Source organism: Neophocaena asiaeorientalis, unplaced genomic scaffold (assembly GCF_003031525.2).
Source record: "Neophocaena asiaeorientalis asiaeorientalis breed wild unplaced genomic scaffold, Neophocaena_asiaeorientalis_V1.1 scaffold629, whole genome shotgun sequence".
Classification (NCBI taxonomy): Eukaryota; Metazoa; Chordata; class Mammalia; order Artiodactyla; family Phocoenidae; genus Neophocaena; species Neophocaena asiaeorientalis.
In genome coordinates this window covers 43,398-56,805 of record NW_020175468.1, presented here as the reverse complement: position 1 = coordinate 56,805, position 13,408 = coordinate 43,398, and the positions used below count along the sequence as shown (strand labels likewise).

Sequence of the window (13,408 nt, the reverse complement as noted above, 5' to 3'; positions counted from 1 at the left end):
TGATGTGACGAGGCTTTTAGCAGGTGTCCCCATCTTACGCTTTATATACGCTTAATAAAACATATCTATGCTTTATTAGAAACTTCATTCCTGATTGAAACCAATAATTGTAATTATTGTGGCCTGGCCTTTTGACAAGGAATGTATTCACCAAAGAATTCACTCTGGAGATTACCTCATGAATGTATGAATGCGGAAAACCTTCACTTGGGGCTCACATCCTACTAATCATCAGACAGTCCGCACTGAACAGAACATTACAGCATCACTCTGCCTTGGGATGCTATTTTTTTAAACACTCCTTAATACCTGCTCCCCATTCTTGAGTATGCAGTATATGAATGTATTTTTTCTTGTTCTTTTATGTGTCTAAATAAACGTCATGGTATACACTTTGATTTAGATGAAGAGAAACTAGGAAAATAGTAAGCATATGCAAAATAGAAAAATTAAAAAATCATGCAGTATCACATTTTTCCTTTATTGTGCTCAGTGAAATAATTTTTAGGGTTCTATGTTCATGAGTTTTCTCTTCAAAATGAACCACATACAATGGGGACATTTTTGTTTGGTGGATAAACTAGAAATTTCATGTATTCACCCTTAAGACATGTTTTTGTTGTTGCTGGTTTGCACTTGTGACCATTCAGTGGAACAGGGTGGAACCCCACACAGAATTTGGTTTCATTATTGAGACTGATATTTATATGGAAGTGTTATGAGAATGTTTGTTATATAATTCAGCTTTCTATGGGAAGGGTGGAGACTTCCAAGGTGTTCAAAAAATGGTTGAAGAGAACAGGGAATGGTCAATGGCTTCGTGTGTTAAGGAGATCACTTGATGAGATTTGAACTTTCAGTTTGTATCAAAGGAGGGAGTCCTCAGGTTGTTGTTGTTTTTTTTTTTAATTAGTTTGCCCACATAGGTAGAATAGGAAGAGGTTGTCCTGCTGCCTAAAGCTGTCAGTAGTCCAACATCATAAAATGGATTCAGACTGTTGAACAAAACAGCGAATGTTTACTCTTTTTTTTTTTTTTTTTTTGCGGTACACGGGCCTCTCACTGTTGTGGCCTCTCCCGTTGCGGAGCGCAGGCTCAGCGGCCATGGCCCCCGGGCCCAGCCACTCCGCAGCATGTGGGATCTTCCCGGACCGGGGCACGAACCCGTGTCCCCTGCATCGGCAGGCGGACCCTCAACAACTGTGCTACCAGGGAAGCCCCGAACGTTTACTCTTGAAACTCCTGATTTCTTGATTAGGAAACAATACAGTTTTCTTCATGCTAATAATGTATTACATTTCTTTACCTGAGGCACACGTATGTTCCATTGTGCAATATGGTTTTTGAAAATGCTTGTAAAACACTGTTTAAATCAATTGCCCAAGGTGTTTTTACCCTAGGTTAATAAAAATTAATGTTTGGACAAGGAATTATATTCAGTCTCCTGGAATAAACCATAATGGAAAAGAATATTAAAAAGAGTGTATATATGTGTATAACTAAGTCACTTTGCTGTACAGCAGAAACTAACAGAATGTTGTAAATCAACTATACTTCAGTAAACAAATTAATGTTTGGAAATGTTTACCAGATAATATATGTAAGCAATTTTTTAGAAGAGCAGTTATCCATAGGGTATCAAAATTTTATTCTGCAGTGTTTTTACTAAATGTCTTGTTGTTTAGTTTTATAATTTTACCTTTAAACCAGTGATTACCTTTGAGCTAATATTTGTACAGGTGTGAAGTTTAAATGGAGTTTTTCCCCCATTGTGAACATGTTATTGACTACTACCAGTTTTTGAAAATCCTTCGTTTATTGAATTGCCTTGGTACCTTAGTCAAAAATCTGTTGGAAGTACAGTGGCCCTTGAACAGTGCAGTGAGTTAGAGGTGTTGAGTCCCGAGTAGTCAAAAATCCACGTATAACTTAATATTGGCCCTCCATATCTGTGGTTCTGCATCCTTGGATTCAACTGAGTTGTGACCTTGTCGTACTGTGATAGTGTGTTTTGGGAAACATGCACTTATAAGTGAATCCACACAGCTTAAACCCGTGTTGTTCAAGGGTACGCTGTACTCCTGTAGGGCTGTTTCTGGTTTCCTCATTCTGTTCTGTTGGTCTGTGTGTCTGTCACTCGACAAATCCCACACAGTCTTGATTACTGTCACTGTATTATAAATCTTGTTATTGTGTGGAGTGATTCCAACCACTTCAGGTATATTTTTTGCCCACATAGTATTTTTCAGATATATCAGCTCTTCTATTTCTTTTGCCTTCCATATTTATTTTAGAAAAATCTTGTTTGTATCTTCAAAAATTTTGTGGAGAAATGCATTAAACCTGTATGTCAATTTGAGGTGATTTGTCATCATTTCTATGTTGTGTCTTACCTTCAATGAATATGCTATGTTTCTCTAGCAATTCACTGTGGTGTGTTTCTCTAAAATGACTTAAATTAAATGTCATCTTTGATTTCTTTCAGACCACTGTAGTTTTTCATATAAAAGTCCATGTTTTGTTAGATTTACACATTTTTCTTCCAGTTTTACTTTTCTGAGCATTTAAAGAAGATACTACATTTTTTTTTTTTTTTTTTTTTTTGCTGTACGCGGGCCTCTCACTGTTGTGGCCTCTCCCGTTGTGGAGCACAGGCTCCGGACGCGCAGGCTCAGCGGCCATGGCTCACAGGCCCAGCCACTCCGCAGCATGTGGGATCTTCCTGGACCGGGGCACGAACCCGTGTCCTCTGCATTGCCAGGCGGACTCTCAACCACTGTGCCACCAGGGAAGCCCCGATACTAGATTTTTAATTTCAGTATTCATTTGTAAATTGCTACTATATAAAATTTCAATAAATTTTTGCATGGTGTACTTGTATCCTGACACCTTGCATCGTATACCCTTTCTAGAAATTTCTGTAGATTCTTTTTTTTTTTTTGTGGTACGCGGGCCTCTCACTGTTGTGGCCTCTCCCGTGGCGGAGCACAGGCTCCGGACGCGCAAGCTCAGCAGCCATGGCTCACGGGCCCAGCCACTCCATGGCATGGGGGATCTTCCTGGATTGGGGCACGAACCCGTATCCCCTGCATTGGCAGGCGGACTCTCAACCACTGCACCACCAGGGAAGCCCTGTAGATTCATTCTTTTGATTTTCCATATACATCATTTCTTTAAAATTTCTATTTCTGCTGTAACAACTTACCACAAACTAAATGCCTTAAATCAACATAGATTTATGCTCTTGTTGTTCAGGAAGGTAGAAGTACAGAATGAATCCAAAACATTGTGAGTCTGACTCCATTTTTGAGGTCTGACTACAGACACCTTATGACTCGGTACAAGCTCTTCCTCTTCTGCCCATGTTATCAGGGCAGGCTGATAATAAAGCCTGAGCACTCCATCCCTTGGCAGGACTTGTAGGTTCACACCACAAGCAAGTACCATCACCACAGCCCAGTCTTGTATCCACTGTAACGCAAGAACATCACCATTCTCTGCTCTGCTTTCTCTAGCCATTTTGGGAACAACTTGGTCCACCCTGGTCTCCACAGAAAGCCCTCCAAACTAAACTTTGTGTGGGGTTCCATCTTTTTCCAGCAGAGAAAGCAAAAGTGCAGGGACTTCCCTGGTGGTGCAGTGGTTAAGAATCCGCCTGCCAATGCAGGGAACATGGGTTCGAGCCCTGGCCCAGGAAGATCCCACCTGCCGCGGAGCAACTAAGCCTGTGAGCCACAACCATGAGCCGGCGGTCTAGAGCCCACGAGCCTCAACTACTGAAGCCTGCGTGCCTAGAGCCGGAGCTCTGCAACAAGAGAAGCCACCGCAATGAGAAGCCTGGGCGCCGCAACAAAGAGTAGCCCCCACTCAGAGACTAGAGAAAGCCACGCAGCAATGAAGACCCATCGCAGCCAAAAATAAATAAATAAATTCATTAATTAAACAAAAAAAGCAAAAGTAATTAACAACAAATAGGGCTTCCCTGGTGGTGCAGTGGGTAAGAATTTGCCTGCCAGTTCAGGGGACGTGGGTTCAAGCGCTGGTCTGGGAAGATCCCAGTTCTTCAGAGCAACTAGTCCTGTGCGCCCCAACTACTGAGCCTGTGCTCTAAAGCCTGCGAGCCACAACTACTAAGCCTGTGCACCACAACTACTGAAGCCTGCATGCTTAGAGCCCATGCTCCACAACAAGAGAAGCCACCGCAATGAGAAGCCCGCACGCAGCAACGAAGACCCAACGCAGTCAAAAATAATTAAATGTATTTAAAAAAAAATACCCTTTTAAAAAATCCTTAAAAAAAACCCAACAAATATTTTGGAGAGTGCATACGTGAAATTTATAATTTATAAATCCCATTGTGTATGTTCATTCTTAGAGGAAACTCATGAACCTTGATCTTTTCCGGTTATTTCTCTGAGCACTGCAACACAAAAGATAGATTGTGTCCTTTTAATCCTTATTTATGCAATGTTCTTTTATTTCCTCATAGTTTTCATATGCTTACTATATTTCTATTTTCATTTCATGTAGGTATGCAAACCATGGGTCTAACTTCAGCACTAAAAAAGGCTTGTAAAAATATAATCTTGTGTATATTCAGGTAAGGAGAGGCAGTTTGTAGGGAGCTTGAATCTGAAGTTTCACCGACTTGGCATTTTCATAGTAGTCCCAGAAATAATCAGGGATACACTTAGGAGTTCATAAGTCAAATGCAGATTATGAATATATATTTCCAAAGTTGAATGTCATTTTATATATAACATGGAAAGAAATTGTTTAGATGCCCCTCAACCTAGAGAACCTAACGACGTATTATGTATTATGAAGTGCCCCAAAGAGGTGGGATACTCTGGGGTCAATAGAAAGCTTATGACTCATTCAGGATTATAAAGGAAAGTTTACATTACATTAATTTTTGAATCCCTCACAAGCATGCTTTACTCTAGTTCCTTTCATTAAACTATCTTCTGTAACACCATGTCTTCAGCGTCTAGAAATAATACTAATTTTCATTAATAAATGATATACAACAGCTATTCCCTTTTAAGAGGACAGAAGACCATTGTTCCCCTCCATTTTTTCTGCCATCGTGATACTCAAGAAAACTTCATTCTCTCAGTGTCCAGTTGTCCTGTGTTTCACGATCATCTGGTGGGGTAACCCTTTCCTATAATCATCAACAATAGCCCTCAGTCACAGCAAATCTAGAGAAGGGGCAATGACCGCAAAAAGCACTATATTTCAGATAATAGCTTTATATCTATACTCTGCCCCTCCCCATGCTGTCAAGTTTATTTATAACATTGCACCTTAAAGTGAGTGTCCTAGTTTTTCACAGTAATCTGGGTATGAATAAATCCCACCTAATGAAGTAGGTCCTTTCATCTTACCCATCCCTTCCCTAAAACCATCATGGTCATAAAAGAATAGCGAGTAACGAAAGAATAACAGCAGATTTCAAACTTCAGGTTATAGGTCGTTAATAAGAATACACCGTTTTCAAGAAACTTCAAATAATTGAATAAAAACATTTAATAATTTGCAGATAATTAGACTTTTCCACGGGTATCCTTGCTTCATTGATAGACACCATCTCATGAGTTTTTTTTTTATACAGCAGGTTCTTATTAGTTGTCCATTTTATACATATTAGTGTATACGTATCAATCGCAATCTCCCAATTCATCACACCACCACCACCCTCCCCCCGCCACTTTCCCCCTTTGGTGTCCATACATTTGTTCTCTACATCTGTGTCTCTATCTCTGTCCTGCAAACCGGTTCATCTGTACCATTTTTCTAGGTTCCACATATATGCGTTAATACACGGTATTTGTTTTTCTCTTTCTGACTTCACTCTATTACAGTCTCTAGTTTTATTTTTTTTTTCAAGTAGCCTTTTTTTTTCCTTCCTGTTGTTCCATGCTGCTTGCAGGATCTCAGTTCCCTGACCAGGGATTGAACCCAGGCCATGGCAGTGAAAGCACCGAGTCCTATCTGATCCTGGTTGATCTTCTTAATTTTTTTTTTTTTTTTTTTGGTTGATCTTTATAAGTAATGAACCTAGTTCCCCTGAGTGTAAACTTTCTTAGCGTTAAGTCCATTGAGAGCATTGTTTGAACATTTATCTCCATTACATTTGTCATTTCTTTCTAGTATGAATTCTTCGTGGCGTATGCTGAGGTAATTGCTGAAAGGCCTTGACTCACTTGTACCGTTTCCATATTATATGAATGCTTCCATGACCACAAAGCTGTGTATTGTTTACAAAGTTGATCACACTCATTACATTTGTCAAATTTCTGGAAAGAATTCTATTATGTTCCAGAAGGCTTAAAATTTGGATCAGCTTTGCCATATATTTGTGTGTTTTTTTCTCAAAAATGTATATTCTGATACCAAGTGAGGTATGAGCCCTGGTTCCTGGCTTTGCCGCATACATTAGTTTTATATGGTATCTCTCCACAATGGAGTTTGTTTTTATTTTAAAAAATTTTTTTGTTTGTTTGTTTTTTGGCCATACGGCATGGCCTGTGGGATCTTAGTTCCCCAACCGGGTATTGAACCCGGGCCCTCAGCAGTGAAAGCGCCGAGTCCTGACCACTGGACCTCCAGGGAGTTCCCTCTCTTTTTATTTCTAATTGGAATACAGGTGATGTACAATATAATGTTTCAGGTGCACTATGCGCTGTTTTAATATTTGTATACATTATGAAATGATCACCACAATGAGTCTAGTAGCCATCTTGTCCCCAAACAAAATTATTATGACGTTATAGACCATATTCTTTATGCTGTATGTTACATCACTGTGACCTATCTATTGTGCAGTTTTAAATGTGATCCTCTTAACTTTTTTTTTTTTCTTTTGGCCGTACCGCCTGGCATGGAGGATCTTAGTTCCCTGACCAGAGATCTAAACCGAACCCCCTGCAGTAGAAGCATGGAGTCTTAGCCACTGGACCACCAGGGAAGTCCCTGAAATATGCCCCTCTTATCTCACCCCTTTACCCCTTTCTCAAAATCATATGTTTGTTCTACCAGTCTCTCTTCACTGTATTCCACTTTTTTTTTTAATGCCATATATAAGTGAAACCGTGTGGTACTTGTTTTTGTCTGACTTTTTTCACTTAGCATAGTACGTTCTAGAGCCATCGGTGTTGTTGCAAATGGCAACATTTCTGAGCAATATTGCATTCTATATATATACACCACATTTTCGTTATCAGTTTGTCCGTCAGTGGTGCTCAATGCAGTCTTCACATTAGATGGATGAGGCATTTTGTAAATAATAAGGATCTCTAGTATGTTCTAATCTGTATGTACCATTGAGCACCGTGACTGAGTCCCCCCGTTCCTGAGGGCTGAGATCTGGGCTGAGGGTGAGGGGACTCTGCTCTGCGTGGGGATGGATCAGGGCTGGTCTGTGACCTGGAGGGGATTGTTGGGTCCAGCTGAGCGTCTCACCAGAGGCCACAGTGACTTGAAGGAAAGTGTGGGAAAACTGCCTTGCTGGTCTCTGTGTAAGAGTTTACTGTGCTGAATCCTTCCTGCCCTGCTAAGGTTCCCACTGTTGTATGGTGGAGTCTGAAACAAAGGGTTCTGAGAAAACACACAAGTTGTCAAGTTGGGGGAGGAAAAGACTCGCAGCATAAGGCTTCAGAAGCTATTTTGTTCATTTCTAGCTTTTTGGTTGGTTTGGTCAGTTCAGAAAGTGTTTCGCAAAGAGGCAATTTTTGAATTTTATTCCTGTTTGGAAGCTTCCAGGTACCCATGAAAATAAATATACCATTCGTCTTGTTTAATTTTAGAACTGCAATCTTCAGATTTAGTCTTAAGGAAAACGAGTGTTGGGAGATGGAATGATAGTCATAATGGCCACTGTAATTCTGGATTAATTTTAGTTTGTTCAACCCACTTGGTAAAAATGTGCATGTGTAGCGTTCATGCTTTTGATGCAGGAAGGAAGACCCCTTCCAGGACCCAAGAGTGGGCCCTTGTCTAACACTCGGAAACGAATTGTCCGAGGAGACACACGTACTGACAAAGCAAAAGACTTTGTTGGGAAGGGGTGCCTGAGTGAAGAGCATCAGAGTAAGGGACCCCAGGAGGACGGCTCTGTCATGTGGCTCTCAGTCTCAGGTTGATGGTCGTGGGGTTAGTTTCTGGGTTGTCTCTGGCCAGTCATCTGGCTTGCTCCATTTTTGGTCTGACTCAGGGTCCTTCCTGGGGTGCCTTTTCTGTGTCAGATCTTAGTTCCTGTTTTAACCTTTTGCCTTTAAGTTACCATGGCTCAGGCCCTTTGTCCTCCTTCAGTTCTAGGTTCTGAGAGGTCCCCATCATCCCCTCCAGCCAATCTCTGTCACATTCACCAGAGTTTAATGCCCCTGTGTCAACCCCCCCATCAGAAATGCCTTTTTCCATTGATCATTTGGAGTCTCCCCTTTTCCATTCGTTGAAGGGTGCACCGTGTTTCTTTTCCTCCCAGGATGGGAGGAAAAGATGTAGGCAGTCCTAAAAAGCCCTACAGAACTGGTGTCCTCATGCAGTGTCCTGAGTTGTCCCCATGTTTAGTGTGCTCTGTCACTGCTTTACTGTAGCCCCCAGGTGTTCCAGGCTGTGCACATCCAGGGACCAGTCACCACCTTGGACAGGAGCTTTGCCTTCTGGCAGGTCATCTGCACAAAGTCAGCGATAGTGATTTCACTGTGCTAAGGGTGCAGATGTTGGGCACCTAAGGGGGCATGTAGGAGGCCCCCCTCAATGAGCTAGGGTATCTTTTAATTACCTGTGAGTGGGGAGAACAGGAGATAAAAACCCTGGGAACCGTCTGTCTTGGAGATTTCCTCACTATACTCAAATGCCTTTGTCACTGGACTTCATAACAACCCCAGTTGCGGGTCAGTTCTCCCAGGAGGGCCGACTTCTTAACCTTCATACTGAATGGCCAGTGTCCTTTAGGTGGCACTTTGTGTGTATTCCTGTTGTGATGGCTTTACTGAGAGGTCCTTGTGTCTTTCAGCCTTGTTTGCCCATGAGTGCTTTGGGAACAGGTAGAAAATTGGGGAAATCGGAGGGAAGCCTGTAGGGCTCTGCAGCAGAGACATGGCCGCAAGTCGGGGCATCAAGATGTGTGCACCTGTCCCTTGTGGGCTCAAAGGGTGTGTGGAGCTGTTGGCGAAGGGTGTCTCACTTCTGGCTGGAGCACCTGGAATTGGGTTTATGGGTAGTTGTGGGGGGCGTTGCATGGTTTGAGGTGCCATAGTGTCTTAGCTCAGGTTCCCTGGCACATAGCTGCTGACACTGAGGTTTACGTGCATTTGTTTATTCGGATATTTCATGGTCATACCTTGGGAAGAAAGAAGGCAGTGGATTTAGGCAGAGAAAAACATTTTTTCTCCAATGTTAGATGTGTTCCCTGAGCTGAGCCTGCAGGAATCCTTCAGTGCAGGAGGATGGGTGCCTTGTCCTCAGGCGATGGAGCTAGAGGGTGCCCTACAGCATCCACTCCACAAGTGACTTGTGTCGGTCTTTTGGGAGATCAAGGATCATTGTACAGGGGCACTGCTTTGGGAAAGAACTCTGGTGTCGTTATTAATTGCTGCAAGTAATAAATCCTTCCTTGTCCAGGGGCGGGCATGGGGAGGGAATCACTGCTATTTTTAGAGTAATATAGGGAAAAGTTCAGAGATCATTTTGTGGGTTACCTTTTGTATTTTTTAGTATTTTGTGTTGCAAATAAAGTTTCAGATGCACTGATACAAAAGGTAAGAAAGAGAGAATTTGGAGTGTTTCCTTGGGAAATGGTGGGGTCTCTCTGTGGCATGTGCAACACTGGATACATCTCTTTTATGTAGTTTTTGGAGATGACAGTGTTTGGTCTGTGGCCACTATGTATGAAAATATGGTGTTTTGCATGTAGTGTTTCCTTAGGTGTCTTCATATGTATTTTTTCCTCAGGCATGATTTATTAGAGTTTGGAATGTTTTCTGGTATTTTATAGCAGGATGGAGTGGATCATTATGGGTTGTATGGAGGCTGTGTTGGACCCCATGAGAGTTTGTAAGTTCATTTGAATCCTGAAAGGAAATCATGAGTATAAACTTCAAATGGCAGAAGGTTTTCATTAGATAGATTCTGGTAGGTGTGTGTCAGTGGACACAATTTGAGAGAGGCCAGTAACTTCTTGGATGTAGGGAAAATTTATTCCAAAAATCAGAGGGCCAGCAACACCACGGTGGTCAGCAGTACAGAGGCACGTCCTTGGGAAGCTGTAGCCGCTACTTTCTTGCTGCCAGGCCAGTGCTGGTTCCTCTACGGTCCTCTCCCTACCTGTGTGAGACCTTCGCGTGTACACACACACAAACACACACACACACACGACAGAGAACAAGGAACAATATAATTGTATAGAATTACTGTTAATTATTCTTCATACAGTTGATAGAATTGTCTAATATCCCTCTTGTGACTTTTTAAATTTAGCATTTGTTAACTAGAGCCTCTTGATACCGATGGTTGAGCCGCAACTCAGTAAAAGACTGCAAGGGAACATGAAATGGAGGCGTTTATTACTCACAGGTCCTGGAGGAGGTACAAGATACAGCTGGAGGGAACACGTCAGAATTCAAGGAAGGGTGCAGGCAGAGAGCATGGGGCATGCCCTGAGGCACGTACCTTCGTTAGGGTCCGTGGATGAAATGTTTTGGCTTCTTGGGTTCAGGCTGCATTTGTCAGTGCAAACCAAAAAAACAGGAATTGGTAGGCTTCCTTGTTGGAAGCGTGTCTCATCCAAAGAAGAACCAGGCGAAAGCCTTGGCTGACAGGGGAAAATGGTTATCACAAGGGCAGCTGGGGGAGTCAGTCATAACAGGAACTTAAACTTGCTGTGACTCTGTGGGCTGTTCCATAGGATGTGTTGTCAGGGGAAAGGCTTGAGTCAGATCGAGATCCCTGTTGGCCAGTTGCCTACACCAAATAAATGCTGAGATCACCGTATTATGGAGTATTTTACCTAGCCTCTCCTGGCCACCATCTGTGATTTTAGATTTGTTTTCTGGGTGGTGGCGATTTTCAAATTAAAAATGTAGTCTGGGGGCTTCCCTGGTGGCGCAGTGGTTGAGAGTCCGCCTGCCGATGCAGGGGACAGGGGTTCGTGCCCCAGTCCGGGAAGATCCCACATGCGGCGGAGCGGCTAGGCCCGTGAGCCATGGCCGCTGAGCCTGCGCGTCTGGAGCCTGTGCTCCGCGATGGGAGAGGCCACAGCAGTGAGAGGCCCGCGTACCCCCCCCCCAAAAAAAAATGTAGTCTGTAATTCAAAGTAATTACTCAAAACGATCTGTTTCATAAGGGTGAATTGTGGCAGGTTATTTGTTTACCTGAAAATATTGTAATTAGGTTATTTCCCTATGTAAATATCATCATGTAGGCGTGTGACAAAACATACATTGTAGGTGTTATCAGTTACTTCCATAAATATATCGAGGGTTGAAATGAAGTTTTTGCATAGCTGATAGCCTAGTTTTAATTTCTTTAGGGTTTGTATTATTAAAGAGAATATATCTCCCTATAAAATGCCCTTAAAACATTGTAAAAATGATTAGTCTTTAGATGAAACTAATCTTAATTTCCTCTGAAGACTGTATACGTTACAAACTTTCTCATCCACACATAACAGAACTTTCAAAAATAGAAACAAAGACCTAGGGACTTCCTTGGTGGCGGAGTGGTTAATGCTCTGCGCTTCCAATGCAGGCGGCCTGGGTTCCATCCCTGCTCAGGGAACTAGACCCCACGTATATGCTTCAACTAAGAGTTTGCATGCCACAACTAAGGAGCCTGCAAGCCGCAACTAAGGAGTTGCTGCAACTAAAGACCTGGCACAACCAAATCAATCAATCAGACAATCAATATTAGGGCTTCCCTGGTGGCGCAGTGGTTAAGAATCCGCCTGCCGGTGGGTTCCCGCACGTCCTCCCGGCTCCCCCCTGACGTCAGCCTCGCGGTTTTATTTAAGGCCCCTCCCGCTCCCCACTCGGAGTTACCCGAGCAGCTACCGCCAATTCCGAGTCCAGCCCGCCCGACGTGCACTCCTGATTCCTTTCGGTTCTAAGTCCAGTATGGCAACTCTCAAGGATCAGCTGATTCAGAATCTTATTAAGGAAGAACATGTCCCCCAGAATAAGATTACAGTGGCTGGTGTTGGTGCTGTTGGCATGGCCTGTGCCATCAGTACCTTAATGAAGGACTTGGCAGATGAAATTGCTCTTGTTGATGTCATAGAAGACAAACTGAAGGGAGAGATGATGGATCTCCAACATGGCAGCCTTTTCCTCAGAACACCAGAAGTCGTCTCTGGCAAAGACTATAATGTAACAACAAACTCCAGGCTGGTTATTATCACAGCTGGGGCATGCCAGCAAGAGGGAGAAAGCCGTCTTAATTTGGTCCAGTGTAATGTGAACATCTTTAAATTCATCATTCCTAATGTTGTAAAATACAGCCCAAACTGCAAGTTGCTTGTTGTTTCCAATCCAGTGGATACCTTGACCTATGCAGCTTGGAAGATAAGCAGCTTTCCCAAAAACCGTGTTATTGGAAGCGGTTGCAATTTGGATTCAGCCCGGTTCTGTTACCTCATGGGGGAAAGGCTGGGAATTCACCCATTAAGCTGTCATGGGTGGATCCTTGGGGAGCATGGAGACTCTGGTGTGCCTGTATGGAGTGGAGTGAATGTTGCTGGTGTCTCCCTGAAGAATCTGCACCCCGAATTAGGCACTGATGCAGATAAGGAACAGTGGAAGGCAGTTCACAAACAGTGCTTTTGAGGTGATCAGACTGAAAGGCTACGAACACATCCTGGCCCACTGGACTGTCTGTGGCAGATTTGGCAGAAAGTATAATGAAGAATCTTAGGCGGGTACATCTGATTCCCACCATGCTTAAGGGTTTCTATGGAATGAAAGAGGACGTGTTCCTTAGTGTTCCTTGCATCTTGGGACAGAATGGAACCTCAGATGTTGTGAAAGTGACTCTGACTCCTGAGGAACAGGCCTGTTTGAAGAAGAGCGCAGATACACTTTGGGGGATCCAGAAAGAGCTGCAGTTTTAAAGTCTAATATACCACTTCACTGTCTAGGCTACAACAGGATTTCAGTTGAGGGTGGTGCATATTGTCCTTTATATCTGATCTGTGACTAAAGCAGTAATGTTAAGACAGCCTAGGAAAAACATCAGTTTCCTAACATTAGCAATAGGAATGGTTCATGAAACCCTGCAGCTGTATCCTGATGCTGCATGGCACTTATCTTGTGTGTTCCTAAATTGGTTCGTGCAAAATAGCTCTACTTCCTCAAGTGGTACCACTGACGGTGTCGCAGATGCTGCAGTTGCCCTTCAAACCAGATGT

At 43.0% G+C, this 13,408-nt stretch overlaps 1 pseudogene; it reads left to right on the top strand.

Annotated features, from left to right (window-relative positions):
- The first annotated feature begins 12,090 nt into the window (after positions 1–12,090).
- Positions 12,091–13,115, top strand: LOC112415579 (L-lactate dehydrogenase A chain pseudogene; annotated as a pseudogene).
- The last annotated feature ends 293 nt before the right edge of the window (positions 13,116–13,408 follow it).